At 44.6% G+C, this 14,136-nt stretch overlaps 1 long non-coding RNA gene across 1 annotated transcript; it reads left to right on the top strand.

The window, feature by feature from the left end:
• The first annotated feature begins 4,855 nt into the window (after positions 1-4,855).
• On the top strand, positions 4,856-13,180 carry LOC147824660 (uncharacterized). Its single transcript, XR_015441977.1, has 2 exons — positions 4,856-5,718; positions 11,034-13,180. It is a non-coding gene; the product is annotated as an uncharacterized LOC147824660 (long non-coding RNA).
• The last annotated feature ends 956 nt before the right edge of the window (positions 13,181-14,136 follow it).

The following is a 14,136-nucleotide window of genomic DNA, read 5'->3' as shown; positions in this document are numbered from 1 at the left end:
CTGGTCTTTTCTACCACCACTTCTCACTTGACCCTGCCTAGGAGAAGCCACTTTCCCTGTCCTGCCTGTTTCCCCATCTGTGCATTCTGAGTCGTTGTAATTGATCTTTAAAGATCTAATCTTCTGAAGTAGGAGTGCACTCTTTGACGGTCTTAATCTGAGGGAGATTTAATCAAAGGATCACTGAGGTGCCAGATAGAACAGAGGAGCAATGGGGATGTAGTTTACATTGCTGCAGCCGCCCTCCACGCCGTGTAGAGGATCCTCATTCTCTGGGACACTCAAGTCTTGGTGTGCTGAGCCAGGAGTCCCACAGACATCCAGGAAAGAGATTCAGAATTCATTCCAGAATCCTCTGGAAAGAGTCATGTGAATCACTGGGTTATTCGAGTCTTTCTGTAATTCTTCGCCAGCTTTTCCTCATAATATCCCAACAGACTGATCACCTTAGGCGGCCACAAATCTACAGGCTGGGTGACCTTGTGAAGCATGAATGTATGGAAGGGTGTCACTCAGCTTTGAGACCAAACATTACAAGCTTTAATTAAAACACTGAGTCACACAGAGGGAGAAAACCTGGTCTGGGTTTCTGATATTTTGTCTGACATTGGCTCAGGGATTTGAAAAGGATCAAGACAAGTGACCACACCAACCTCTTACCATTACCATGTGACCAGGGCCACATCTTTCTTCTCTGAGCCTCAGTATTCCCAGGTAGATTGGTTTGACTCTATAGTCATGGTTTATTCTGGGCTTGATCTCTGGGAGACAAGAAGTTTCTTCAGAGAAGCAGGTCTGTGGTGACCCAAGGGAAGACAGGATACAGTTGTGGGCAGAATGTTTGTTTCCCTTCCAAATCCCTATGTTGAAATTTTAACCCCCAAGGTGATAGTCTCAGAAGTAGGGCCTTTGGGAAAAAAACCCTGAGTGAAATGACTCATTTCTCTGCCATGTAAGAATACAAGAACATGGGCACCTATCAGCCAGGGGAAGTTGCTCACAAGGAATGCTGGTGATGTTGACACCTGATCTCAAACTCCCAGCCTCCAGAACTTTGAGAAATAAATGGTTTTCTGGTATCACATGTGGCCTAAACTAATTAAGACCAATGCCACACCCTTCAGCTCTCTCCCATCACCAGTGTTGGCTCTAGGAGTGAAAGTGGTTCGTTCCTCAGTGAAAGTGGTAGGAGGAATCTGCACATTCTTTCTTCAAGAAACTAATACCAAGGGACCCAAGATGGTGTGGAAGGGGCAGGATGCCTGGGCAAGGAGCACATCTTCCAGATGGCCTCTCTGGGAAACCCAGATGTACCACCACCGCTGCCACCATCGTCACCAACTGTTATCTCTGCCCCACAGGCTCTCCTACATGGCTAAAGAGTAGGATTGTTCATACACTTGGGTGTTACTTGCTCGTGCATGTCCATCTGTCTGCATGCACATATGCCAAATTAGCTACCTCCAGTTCTGAGTTATCAGCTACACTTTTTTTTTAATCACCTACACTTTCTGATACACAGAGAGAGAAGAAAATGCAAAATATGCTTTAGAGAAACTTGAAAGCTGAAATTCTGACCCAGAAAAGAAGTGGAAGAGCTATCCAAAGTGTAGATACTAGGTACAGATGTGGTGAAAGATGCTCAAATGTGCAGGGTGAAGGAGGATCTGGCAGATGTTCTCCTCCAGGAAGTGGAGACGTCCTGAGTCTCAGAGCCAGGCTTCTTCTTGCAAGTTGTGCTTTGTGCTGCACAGGCAGTGGGAGCTTCCGGTGGGAGCTTCCTGGACGAAAAGAGCTCCGCCAACAGCCATATTGGCAGGAAGTTTGTCAGCGGGAAGGAGAAAACAGGGAGCTTATCTCTGAGAACCAGCCCACGAATGGCTAGCGGATGTGTATGGCAAGGACTTGCCCTAGTGCGAACTCTTTTACTCAACCACTTTGGAATAAAGTTTGATCTTTTAAACAAAGTTAAATGTGGATTTATTCTGTGATAAACCAATTCTACTCCCAGGAACTGCAAAGTTGCATTCTCAAATTGTTGAAAACATGTTGTTGTTGTTGTTGTTGTCTTTTCTTGAGACAGAGTCTCACTATGTAGTCCAGTCTGAATTCACTAGTAGCCCAGGCTGGCCTTGAACTTGCTGCAATCCTTCTGTCTCAGCCTCCTGAGTGCTGGGATTATAGATGTGTGTTTCCATGCCTGGCAAAAACATAATTCTTATACAAATAGATGATGAACATATGTCAAAATTTTCTTAATGAAGAAAGCTGAAGAACAATTCAATTAGAAGAAACTGGGATTTATATAATCAGAGAAAAAATTGCTAAATATACTACAAAGCATTTTTGTGCTACAGGGCAATAAATTACTTTTGGGGTTGTTGTCTTTACCAAATACAAAACTCACCACAATTTATCATGTTTCTAAAAGATAATCTAACTGTACTGAGTTACAGAGCTTTATAAAGCTTAATTATAAATGTGATCATTAACAAAGTTATATCCCTGAGAGAATTAGATAAACCTCTTTGGGCTTAATGAAAATGCTCTTAGAATGCTATTTTAAAATTACACAATGATCTTTTTGCTTTATTTCAAACTTTAGGGTAGTTTTTCTGTCCAATAATTTAATCTTGAGCAATTCTCACACATATCCCCCCAGGAGATAGGGACAGCTTGTTCAAAACAGCCTTATTTGTATCAGCAAAACACAAATATCCAAGGCAAGAATCATGGAAAAATAAATGACAGTTTTTGGAAATAAGCCCCCAGGCTCAATTTGTCAGTGCCTATAATAAACCACTTAAATACCAAGAAATCTTGAAAAGGCATTTTACTTCTGTCCAAGGGTGCAAGCACGAGGTAGCAGGCATGCAGGACAAAAGAGGTTGCCCCTTTTATCCCTAACACAGGAGAACCAGCTGGCCTTTAAATTCATTGGCTGAATTCAAAGACTCACAATCTATCCGGGTTGGGAGGTGGGGATGTGCATTGCCGAGTAGGTTAGAGGGGGGCGTGGAGTCTGACAGTTCTTGGTTCTTTATCTTGGAAACCTGCTGTGTTCTGGGGAAAGCTACATAGTCGACATTTCTTGGAGCTCAGAATATTAGCAGGTGTGTTGGGGGGGCGGGATAGTGAGTAGATAGGTCATTTAAACCCACAATAGAGCTGCTTTGGCCTTGTGCTTTGACAGAAAAAGACAAAGCCTATTTCTCACACAGTCATTACAATAAAACACTTTACATGAGTTAAAATAGATCCGCATGTTCCTGTACGGAACTTTTAAATAAATATAATCTGTGGTACAGCAAGAGATTAAAGTACAGTCTTGACTTTTGACTCCCTATTGTGTCCAAGGTCCTTGCCCTTCCCAAAGCCTCCCTCAGGGCAGCAGTGAAATTCCTGAGTCTTAATTTCAAGCTGAGCCTGGTGACTTGCTTTAGCCACCAGGGTGCTGGGAGACCTGGTACAAATGAAGGCTAAAACACACATGCATATCGGGGTTTGCTCTCTTGCACTCCATGCTTTTGCTGTAGTCACTGGCCTTAGGAGGACAGAATCCATGTGAACCAGCCTGGCCCCAAACACAAACCAGCTGAACCTGGCTCAGTTGAAGCCAATCAAACCCTAGATGCATGGAAGAGGAGAGACTGTGTATACACTGACATTTGTTCTTCTGTTTTGTTGTTTTTTGAGATGAGGTCTCACTGTGCAGTCCAGGTTGGCCTCTAACTCCCATCCTCCTGCCTCAGCCTACTGAGTACTAGGATTGGAGGTTTGTGCTTCTGTGCCTGATTCCAATGGGTCTAGATGTGCAACTGAGTTTTAGAACAATACTGGGTAATAGTCAAGTAGGACAAGTACATGGTACAAAAATATACACATAATATTATGTTCAAGGACATGTAAAACAAATAATTTTTCAAATATACAAACAAGTGTAAACAAAATCTATAAAGAAAAGCAAGCGCTCTGTAACATTAACATCAAGATGGTGGTCACCTTAGGGGAGAAGAGGAGATGTGATGGTCGGGGAAACACAGGTGGCAGTAGAGATAAGAGGCATGTTGTCTTTTCTTCTTTCTAGCTTTCTTTCCTTTTTCTGTCCTTCCTTCCTTCCCTCCATTCCTTTCCAGGGGATTGAACCCAGGGCCGTCACACTGAGCTATATACTCTGTGCATGTTCTTTGTTTTGAGGGAGAATCTCACAAATTTGCTAAACTGTCCATACTGGACTTGAACTTATGATTCTCCTGCCTCAGCCTCCCAGGGCTGGGACTACAACTTGTGCCACACACCTTGCTTGTCATATTTTAAAAATGATAAAGAGCACCTTATCCTATGCATAGCCCATGTGAGAATTCCATGGACACTGTCCCAGTGACAGTGTCAAAGCTTCTGTCCAAACACCTCCAGCACCTGGGAGACCCCACATTTGCCAGGTGTCTGCCTTGTGCTCAGACTCCTAGCACTCAGCTTCCCTCCCCCTCATCCCAGTTCTGCCTGCTGGGCCCACATGAGCCTCAGGATCCTCCAAGCCCTGCTGTTGTCCCACTCATCTGAACTTGGACTCTACTCATCTCCCCCAGATGTTGCTGCCCAACCTGCCCAGGGTCGAAGCCCCTGAACTCGGAGCCCCCAGGCCCTGTCTGACTCAAAAGCCACTCCTAGAGCCAGGTTTCTCCCCTTAGGGCCCCATGTCCCTATGAGTGCTTCTATCTGGAGGGTGAGAACAGACATGCAGTAGTAGGAGAGGCAGAAGGAAAGGTAGATATACCACCTCCATGGAAGCCTCAGGCCCTGTGCTCTGGCTGGGGCTCAGCAGGGCCGACAGCCCTTCTCAGGCCCAGACCAGCCCAGTGCCTTGGGACTCTTGCAATTAGGAGTCCCTGGGATTCAGCTGCATGGTTGAGCCCCAATTCCCAGTGCTACAACACAAACTATACAGAGTAATCCTGAGACCACCTTCTCTGAGTTCCACCAAGTTTACAGAAAGATAGCCAGATATCTATGGTAACGGCGGAGAGGCTGAATGAAGAGGGCAGCTAGAGCTGGAAGGAGGCAGGGAACACTGTCAGCTCATTCTCCCCGAGGTCGCCTGTGATGCCTGTGAATGTAAGGACATGATGAAAGGGGCACAGAGGCTACAGACATCCAGGCAGACGTGGGCCACCACCTGCCCAGAGGAGTCTAGAGAGGAGCGTCTTGCTTGCTAGGCCCACACTGGGAGGACTGCTGAGGGCAGAGAGAGTGGGGAAGGACACTGGGCTGTGGAGAGCCAACAGCTCTATAAGTATTAAGATGGACAACTTGGATTTCCTATGAAAGGGTTAAGTGAAATATTGTAGAGCTTGCTGCCCAGCTCTGAAGAAGCTAGGCATAGGAGAAAGTGATAAGAACAGCACAAGGACACGGAGCTAGGGAAAAGAAAACACGGGACTGTCTCAAGGCCTGGGGAATTTCCAGATGTGCCTTATGTAAGATGTTTTTTATTCTTGAGTACTATAAAAGAGAACAGTAAAGTCAATAAAGTAGCTCGGTAACTGAGAGCCCTCCCGACTCTGTTTCTTTGTCTTTCTTTTCTTAATCCTCACTTCCCCATTCAGGTACCGTTCGACAGGTGACGGCAGGCTCCATCACAGGTGGTGCCCGAACAGGGACCTGAATACGGGGAGGACGTTGCAGTGAAGGACGCCGCGGCTTGTGGATCTGGTTAAGGTAGGAGCAAGCGATATTTCTCGGGAGCAAAAATGGGGCAAGGTAATAGCAGGATGTTGTTTGTGCACATTCTTAAAAACATGCTTGAAGCCTGAGGTACCCGGGTCGGACAACAACAACTATGTAATTTTTTGGAGTTTGTTGAAAAAGTTTGCCCCTGGTTCCCCGAAGAGGGAACTGTTAATTTAGAGTTGTGGAATAAAGTAGGGAAAAAACTTCAAGATTATTATGAGGGACACGGGCCAACTAAAGTCCCTATAGATACTTTTAGTTTGTGGGCTTTAATTAGAGATAGTCTGGATCCCCGGCATGAACATGAACGGATGGGCACTTCGATCACCCTTCCCAGTGATGCCGGAGTTCCATCATGCATCCCTCCTTCAAAAACAGATGAGGAGGCTTTAAATTTTCGCCCACCATCCACCAACCCCTTTTTGAAAAGTGAGTCTCTAGATCCAGGGGGTGCAATCGCGCTGGAAGAGGAGGCCGCTAAATATAATAATGAGGATTGGCCTCCTGCTCCGGTAATTGCTTTAACAGATCAAAAAACTGAGTAATCCGGAGCCTCCAATTTCTGAACCCTCTACCTCCAAGGTGAATCTTCCTTCTGTCCCCGAGGTGGACCCCCCTTCCGGTATGATCCCGCGGCCCACATCCGAGGAAGTTTTAAGGCTGGCTAAGCTGTTGGCTGATACTGTGATTTCTCATAAGGAACAATCAGTTAAGACAGCCCCCCCAGAAGGTTGGGTCTCCTGTTCAGGATGGGAGACCCCTCCAAAAAATATTGCGATGCTCGGCCCAATGGCCGCTGCTGCCTTACAATCTCAAGAAAAAGGTGTAGAGAAAGTTGTAAATCCCCTATATAAATTTCAGTTGAGCTCCTTGTCCCCTTTACAATCTGCCCTGGCAGAAGGGGGAAAGATTGGAGAACATATTGAAGGTTTTCAGAGGGTTTTTCCTGTCCTTCATAATTATGATGCACAAGGCAATATTGTTGGCGGACAATATCAACCCATAGCCTTTAAACAATTGAAAGAATTGAAATTGGCCTGCTCTCAGTATGGTCCCAATGCCCCTTTTACTCAGGGCTTGTTAGATGCTCTGGCCATGGAAAATCTCCTGCCAGCAGACTGGAAACAGCTTGCCAAGGCTTGTCTTACAGGAGGTGATTATTTATTGTGGAAAACTGAATATGTTGAGCAGTGCCAAAAAACGGCGGATCTAAATTTGGCAAATGGCAATGGCATTCAATTTGATATGCTGGCCGGAGAAGGGCTATTTCATAACCTTCGGAATCAGACGGAACTCCCGCCTGCTGTTTTAGCTCAAGTCAGTGCCGCTGCTAAGCGTGCCTGGCTGAGACTTCCCTCTACTGGCCAACAAACAGAAGAGCTATCCAAAATAAGGCAGGGCCCTGACGAACCTTTTCAAGATTTTGTGGCTCGCTTAATGCAAACGGCCTCTCGATTGGTGGGTGACTCAGAAGCTGGATCCCTCCTAGTTAAACAATTGGCCTATAAAAATGCTAACACCGCTTGTCAGGCAGCCCTTCGACCTTATCGAAAACGGGGTACTATCTCCGATTATATTCGTTTGTGCTCCGATATTGGCCCTTCATATACTCAAGGCCTTGCCATGGCTGCTGCCCTGCAGGGAAAAACTGTTAAAGATGTCCTTTTCCAACAAACTTCTCGAAGGCGTGGAGCTAGAGTTGCAGGACCCCCGGGAAGTTGTTACGGATGCGGACAAATAGGTCATCAAGTTAGACAATGTCTGTGCCGTGCTGCCGCTCCCTCAACTCCCTCCGCCCCGCTTGACTCGGAAAAGCGCCCGGGGTTGTGCCCCCGTTGTCGGAGGGGCAATCATTGGGTTAATGAATGCAAATCAAAAAGAGATGCTCTAGGAAATGTTTTGCAGCCGGGAAACAGGCGGAGGGGCCCGCCCCAGGCCCCGAAACAAGCCTATGGGGCTCTTCAAGCCTTTGTACGCCCCCAGAAAGGAAATCCATTTCTCAACTCTTCAGAGCCACCTCAGGCAGCGCAGGATTGGACCTCTGTGCCACCTCCCGCGCAGTATTAACACCAGAAATGGGGATGCAGGCCCTGCCTACAGGGGTTTGGGGGCCTCTGCCCCCAGATACTGTTGGGCTTCTTTTGGGCCGAAGCAGCAGCACCATGCGAGGGTTGTTAGTGGCCCCAGGGGTAATTGATGCCGATTTCACAGGGAAAATAAAAATTATGGCTCATTCTCCCTCTACTGTTACAGTAATTCCTGCACGCTCAGTTGCTTATCCTGCCTCAGGACCCTTCCCCTGCTAAAGCCTTACAGGCCAAAAGAGAAAATCGAGGTTTTGGCTCCTCCGACGTTTACTGGGTACAAAGCATAGGGATCCATAGACCTGAATTGCAATTATATATTAATGGAAAAAGTTTCAAGGGGCTGTTAGATAAGGGCGCCGATGTGTCCGTTGTGCGAGCCGATCGTTGACCTTCTTCCTGGCCAAAAATGAGCACCATGACCCAATTACAAGGAATTGGACAAACTAATAATACAAAACAGAGTAGTGATTTGTTAAGGTGGTCTGATGATGAAGGCCATTCAGGTACTTTTCAACCCTATGTAATTTCAGGTTTGCCTGTAAATCTCTGGGGAAGAGATGTCATGAAAGATATGGGAGTATATCTTTATAGTCCCTGCAAACAAGTCACCCAACAGTTAATGGACCAGGGCCTTCTACCCCATCAGGGTCTCGGTTTTGATGGACAAGGCAAACGTGTGCCTATTAAATCTTCAGAAAAATTTACTAGAACTGGATTAGGATATTTTTAAAGAGGGCTGTTGATCCTCCTGTGCCTCATGCAGATCCTATCACTTGGAAAAGTGATAAACCTGTATGGGTAGATCAATGGCCCCTTACAACAGAAAAGATTTTGGCAGCTGAGCAGTTGGTACAGGAACAGCTCCATGCAGGACATATTGTTCCTTCTAACTCCCCATGGAATTCGCCCATCTTTGTAATCAAGAAAAAGTCTGGTAAATGGCGACTCCTTCAAGACCTTCGACGGGTTAATTCCACTATGGAGCCTATGGGAGCTTTACAGCCTGGGCTGCCTTGCCCGTCTGCCATACCAAAAAATACTTATAAAATTGTTGTAGATCTGCAAGATTGCTTTTTTACAATTCATCTAGCGAAAGAGGATTGTAAACGTTTTGCCTTCAGTGTTCCCTCAGTTAATTTCCAGGAGCCTATGAAATGATATCAGTGGGTAGTCTTGCCCCAGGGAATGGCCAATAGCCCAACCCTATGTCAAAAATTTGTAGCTAATGCCATTGAGGATGTTCGCCTTTGCTTTCCTCAAATATATATGATTCATTATATGGATGATATCCTTATAGCTGATAAAAATGAGGGCACTCTATTAATGGTTTTTGAGTGTTTACAGCAAGCTCTACAAAATTCTGGTTTGATTATTTCTAGTTCAAAGGTTCAAAGATTCCCCCCTTTTCAATATCTGGGTTTTGAGCTTGCGGAACAAATAATAATACCCCAAAAATTGGATATAAGAAAAGATCATCTCAGCACTTTAAATGATTTTCAAAAGTTGTTAGGTGATATTAATTGGCTACGCCCATCATTAGGTCTAACCACAGGGGAATTAAGTCCCCTTTTTCAAATATTACTAGGGGATCCTGACCCTTGTTCTCCTAGATCATGGACCCCTGAAGCCCGTGATGCTATTCAACGAGTTGAACGGGCCATTGAGTCTAGTCAGCTTCGGTATATTGACTATTCTCTATCTTGGAGTTTGTGTGTATTAAGAACCACTTATCAACCTACAGCCGTTTGCTGGCAGGATGGCCCACTTTCATGGCTCCACTTACCTGTTTCTCCTGCTAGAGTAATTACCCCCTATTATGAAGCTGTTGCTCAATTAGTTAGTTTAGGCCGATCAGAATGTCGATATTTTTTTGGTCTTGATCCCCCCAAGATTATTGTTTCATATGGAAAGTTACAAATCCATTGGTTGTTTCAAAATGTAGATTCTTGGGCCATCGCCTTTGCCGGATATCTGGGAAGTGTTGATAATCATCTCCCTAAAGATAAATTGTTACATTTTGCCTCCCTCCATGCCTTTTTATTTCCTACAATTATTAAAATACGACCTTTAAAAAATGCATCTTTAGTTTTCACTGATGGCTGTGCTAAAGGTAAAGCAAGTCTTATCATTGATGGTAAAAAAATTGTTTTAATTGTTTCATCCTAATCAGCCCAAATTGTAGAACTCTTTGCTGTTTTAGAAGTTTTTAAAATTTTGTCTGATGTTCCTTTTAATTTATATACTGATAGTCAATATGTTGCTAGGGCAATTCCATTATTAGAGACTGCAGAGTTATATTCTTCCTCTTCTTCTAAAATTCATGATTCATTTTTATGTATACAATCATGTATTCGTGCCCGTAAAGCTCCCTGCTTTATAGGACATTTAAGAGCTCATTCTGGCTTACCAGGGCCTTTAAGTCAGGAAAATGCACGGGCCGATGCCTTAACTCCTTTAGTTAATCTTACTCAAGTTCAACAGGCCTCACTATCTCATAAATTACATCATCAAAATAGTCATAGTCTTTATAAACAATTTAAAATTTCTCGTGAGGCTGCTCGTCAGATAGTTAAACAATGTCCCACTTGTCCTGAACATTTTTTGATTCCTCATTATGGTATCAATCCTCGTGGCCTCAAGCCTAATCAATTATGACAAATGGATGTTACCCATATTGCAGAATTTGGGAGATTAAAATACGTTCATGTTAGTATAGATACCTATTCTGGCTTTTTGATGGCTACAGCTCAAGTTGGTAAAGCTACTAAACATGTTATTATGCATTGTTTAAAATGTTTCGCTATGGTTGAAATTCCTTCTATTATTAAAACTGATAATGGGTCTGGTTATGTTAGTAAAGCCTTTCAGTCATTTTGTTTACAATTTGGGATTGTTCATAAAACAGGTATACCTTATAATCCCCAAGGCCAAGGTATTGTAGAACGTGCCCATGGGACCTTAAAGGTTCAGCTTAATAAATTAAAAAAGGGGGAGTTATATCCCCTGACCCCAGCTAATTATATAAATCATGCTCTTTTTGTTTTAAATTTTTTGACTATGGATAGACAAGGCTTAACTGCTGCTGAGCGTTTTTGGCATCCAAAGTCACAACAGTCTTATGCCCAGGTAAAATGGAAGGATCCTCTTACAGGTTGCTGGAATGGGCCCAACCCCATTTTAATCTGGGGACGAGGGCATGTTTGTGTTTTTCCTCAGGACCCTGAAGGTCCCCGCTGGTTGCCTGAACACTTGGTCCGGCAGGTTGATGTCGCCCCCCATCCCGGTAATGGGTCGTTGCCTCCTGTGTATCCTCCTGATCAATGAAGTATCCGCTAAACTCCTCTGGTCTTTCATGCCGGATCCCCCTATGGTACATCCCTATAATTGGGAAGATGGAGAAGTAATGGTTTGGGTTAATGACACCCGCTGGCTCGATGAACCTGCCCTCTCTCGTGAGGAGTCCCACTTCGTTAAAAATTTCACCTATCATGGGGTTGGCAGTGGTACCCCCATCTGCTTTACCCATGGCACGAATGAAGCAGGGTGCATACAGGTACATCAGTTGATGTTGCAAGATCGGTATCGCCCTTCCTGCCCATATTATACATAGGAGATTAAATTGGCCATGCCCCTTGGTACCATATTTACTGCATCAGGACATGAAGAGGCACAGGACTTTCCGCCCTGTGGCGTTGGACGATGTGTTAATAGAACTGCCTCCTGGGAACAATGTGTGGGAGATCAACCATACCGATTCAACATCTCAGGCACTTCCAGCTACATTTTGGATTGGTCAGCTACCCCGCCTGTTCTCAACCTAACTCAATCCATTCCGTCCCGAGCAATTTCTACCGGACTTTGGTGGACTGATAAAAAATATGGCCAACCCTATCTTTGGACGTTGGCTGCCGCCCTCCTCCCATTGGAGGGGAAGATCGGCAATGGGTCAGCCACAGGAGGGACAATGAAACAGGTTAATGTTACCGTTTGTGTAAGACCACCAGTGTTGTTGTTAATTGGAGAGATTGGGTTGTCATTTTTAAATGAGTCAATGTATAATGTATCCTGTACTGATTGTATTTTAAGTAATTGTGTTGTTTCTCCTGTGTCTAATGGATCTCGAGTTATGGTTTTGAAATATCCTAGTTTTATAATGATGCCTGTCAATGTATCTGAGCCCTGGTATCCCAGTCAGGGCCTACAAGTCCATGAAGATCTTAAAAGGGCCCTGCAGAGATCTCAGAGGAGGGTAGGTCTGGTGATAGCAGGGATTGCCGCCCTCATTGCATTAATAGCCTCTTCTGTGACAGCTGCTGTGGCCTTGGCTGAAACAGTTCAAACTGCACAATTTGTTAATCAATTGTCTGAAAATGTGACATTGGCTTTGGAAACGCAGGAGGATATTGACAGAAGGGTGGAACATAAATTGAATGCCCTATACTCAGTAGTTTTACATTTGGGAGATGAATTCGAAACCTTAAAAATGAAATTTAAGCTACAATGCCATGTAAATTATAATTGGATGTGTGTTACTCAAAAGAAATTTAATTTTTCACAATATAATTGGGAAAAGGTTCAATTGCATTTGCAGGGTGTGTGGATTTGTTGCGCTCCCATCAGGAGATAGTTGCCTTGCAGGAGGCCGAATCTCTTCATTTTGATGCCTCAGAATATGCTCAACAATTTTTAAGTCAATTGTTAGATCATTTGCCTTCCCTGATGGGAGTCTTCCATATGTTAATTGGTCTTTTGGTGGTGATTGGAGTTCTTTTGCTGATTTGCTTGTTGCTCCCTTGTCTATTGAAATTTGTCTTGCAGACCTTTTCCCGTGCCTTTGGAGAGATTCATGGCCTTTGGCTTCGTGCTTTGCCTCCCTGAGCGGTAATTTAATCTGAGAGGCTGGTAGTCAATGACGGGTAAGGAGTGAGTCAGCGAAATTACCGACCTAAGACAGAGGTGGGATAAATTCTGTCCTTTCCTCAATGACGGGTAAGGAATTTCGCAGTGACCCTCCACCTAAGACAGGCACAGTCTTCTTCATAATGGTCATTTTTATAAAAATAGAGGGGGAGATGTGGAGAGCCAACAGCTCTATAAGTATTAAGATGGACAACTTGGATTTCCTATGAAAGGGTTAAGTGAAATATTGTAGAGCTTGCTGCCCAGCTCTGAAGAAGCTAGGCGTAGGAGAAAATGATAAGAACAGCACAAGGACACGGAGCTAGGGAAAAGAAAACACGGGACTGTCTCAAGGCCTGGGGAATTTCCAGATGTGCCTTATGTAAGATGTTTTTTATTCTTGAGTACTATAAAAGAGAACAGTAAAGTCAATAAAGTAGCTCGGTAACTGAGAGCCCTCCCGACTCTGTTTCTTTGTCTTTCTTTTCTTAATCCTCACTTCCCCATTCAGGTACTGTTCGACAGGTGACGGCAGGCTCCGTCACACTGGGCCCAGCTACTAAATCTGATCCCCCGGAAACCAGGAAACCAACAGCCAAAAGACAACTGGTGGGGTCGAGAGAAGAAATGGCGTAAATATTATCTAACCAAAGCCTGAGAAGACATCTGCAGAGGAGGAGGATATGGCAGTTCTCTCCAAAAACTAGAGCCCTGAGGCCTGTGTGAGACCAAAAGTGACTCCATTTTGTGAATGTGGGACCAGAATGACTCCATTTTGTCCAAAATGGAGCAGTCTCCTTTATTCTTTCAAATTAATGATTAAATGTGCTTAATCTGGGACAAAAGACATGATCTGTAACTCAAGATTCCTAAGCTCATTACTCAGCCATCTGTTTGCCCTAGAAACAAGTGTCCCGGGCCCACTATCTATAGGACAATCTGTTAACGTGCTGACTATCCACACAAGGTGGTCATGACCATGAGTCAAGATGTCTGCTGACCATCAGTACGTGACAGTAGACCACTAACCTTTGTCCCCATTCTTCTTGTAAAAACCTATACGTAATCCCCTCCAACCCCCAACGAGCCTAGCCAATCAAAATTCTACACTTCATACTTGCTAAATGTTAACCAATCATATGGCTGCTAATGACTGAAGCTTGCTGTAATCTCAATAAAAACCCTGCTAATTTGGAACTCGGGGCTCTCAATCTCGATCCGCTGTGTCGGTGACAATTGAGAGTCCCTGCTTAAGCTTGAATAAATGACCCTCGTGTGCTTACATTGGAAACGGCCTCCTGGTGGTCTTTGGGACTTCATAATCTGGGCACAACACCTGTACCGCCTGAGGGGCACAGACATCACAGACTCGCTGCAGGACTTCCAAGAGGCCACGCTACCTGCCACTCTTTGTCTAGCA

This window comes from Heterocephalus glaber, unplaced genomic scaffold (genome assembly GCF_053883595.1).
Source record: "Heterocephalus glaber isolate CG9 unplaced genomic scaffold, H.glaber_assembly_v1.0 deba00001532, whole genome shotgun sequence".
Taxonomy (NCBI): Eukaryota; Metazoa; Chordata; class Mammalia; order Rodentia; family Bathyergidae; genus Heterocephalus; species Heterocephalus glaber.
Note: the sequence above shows the minus strand (reverse complement) of the source record. Positions and strands in the feature narration are given on the sequence as shown.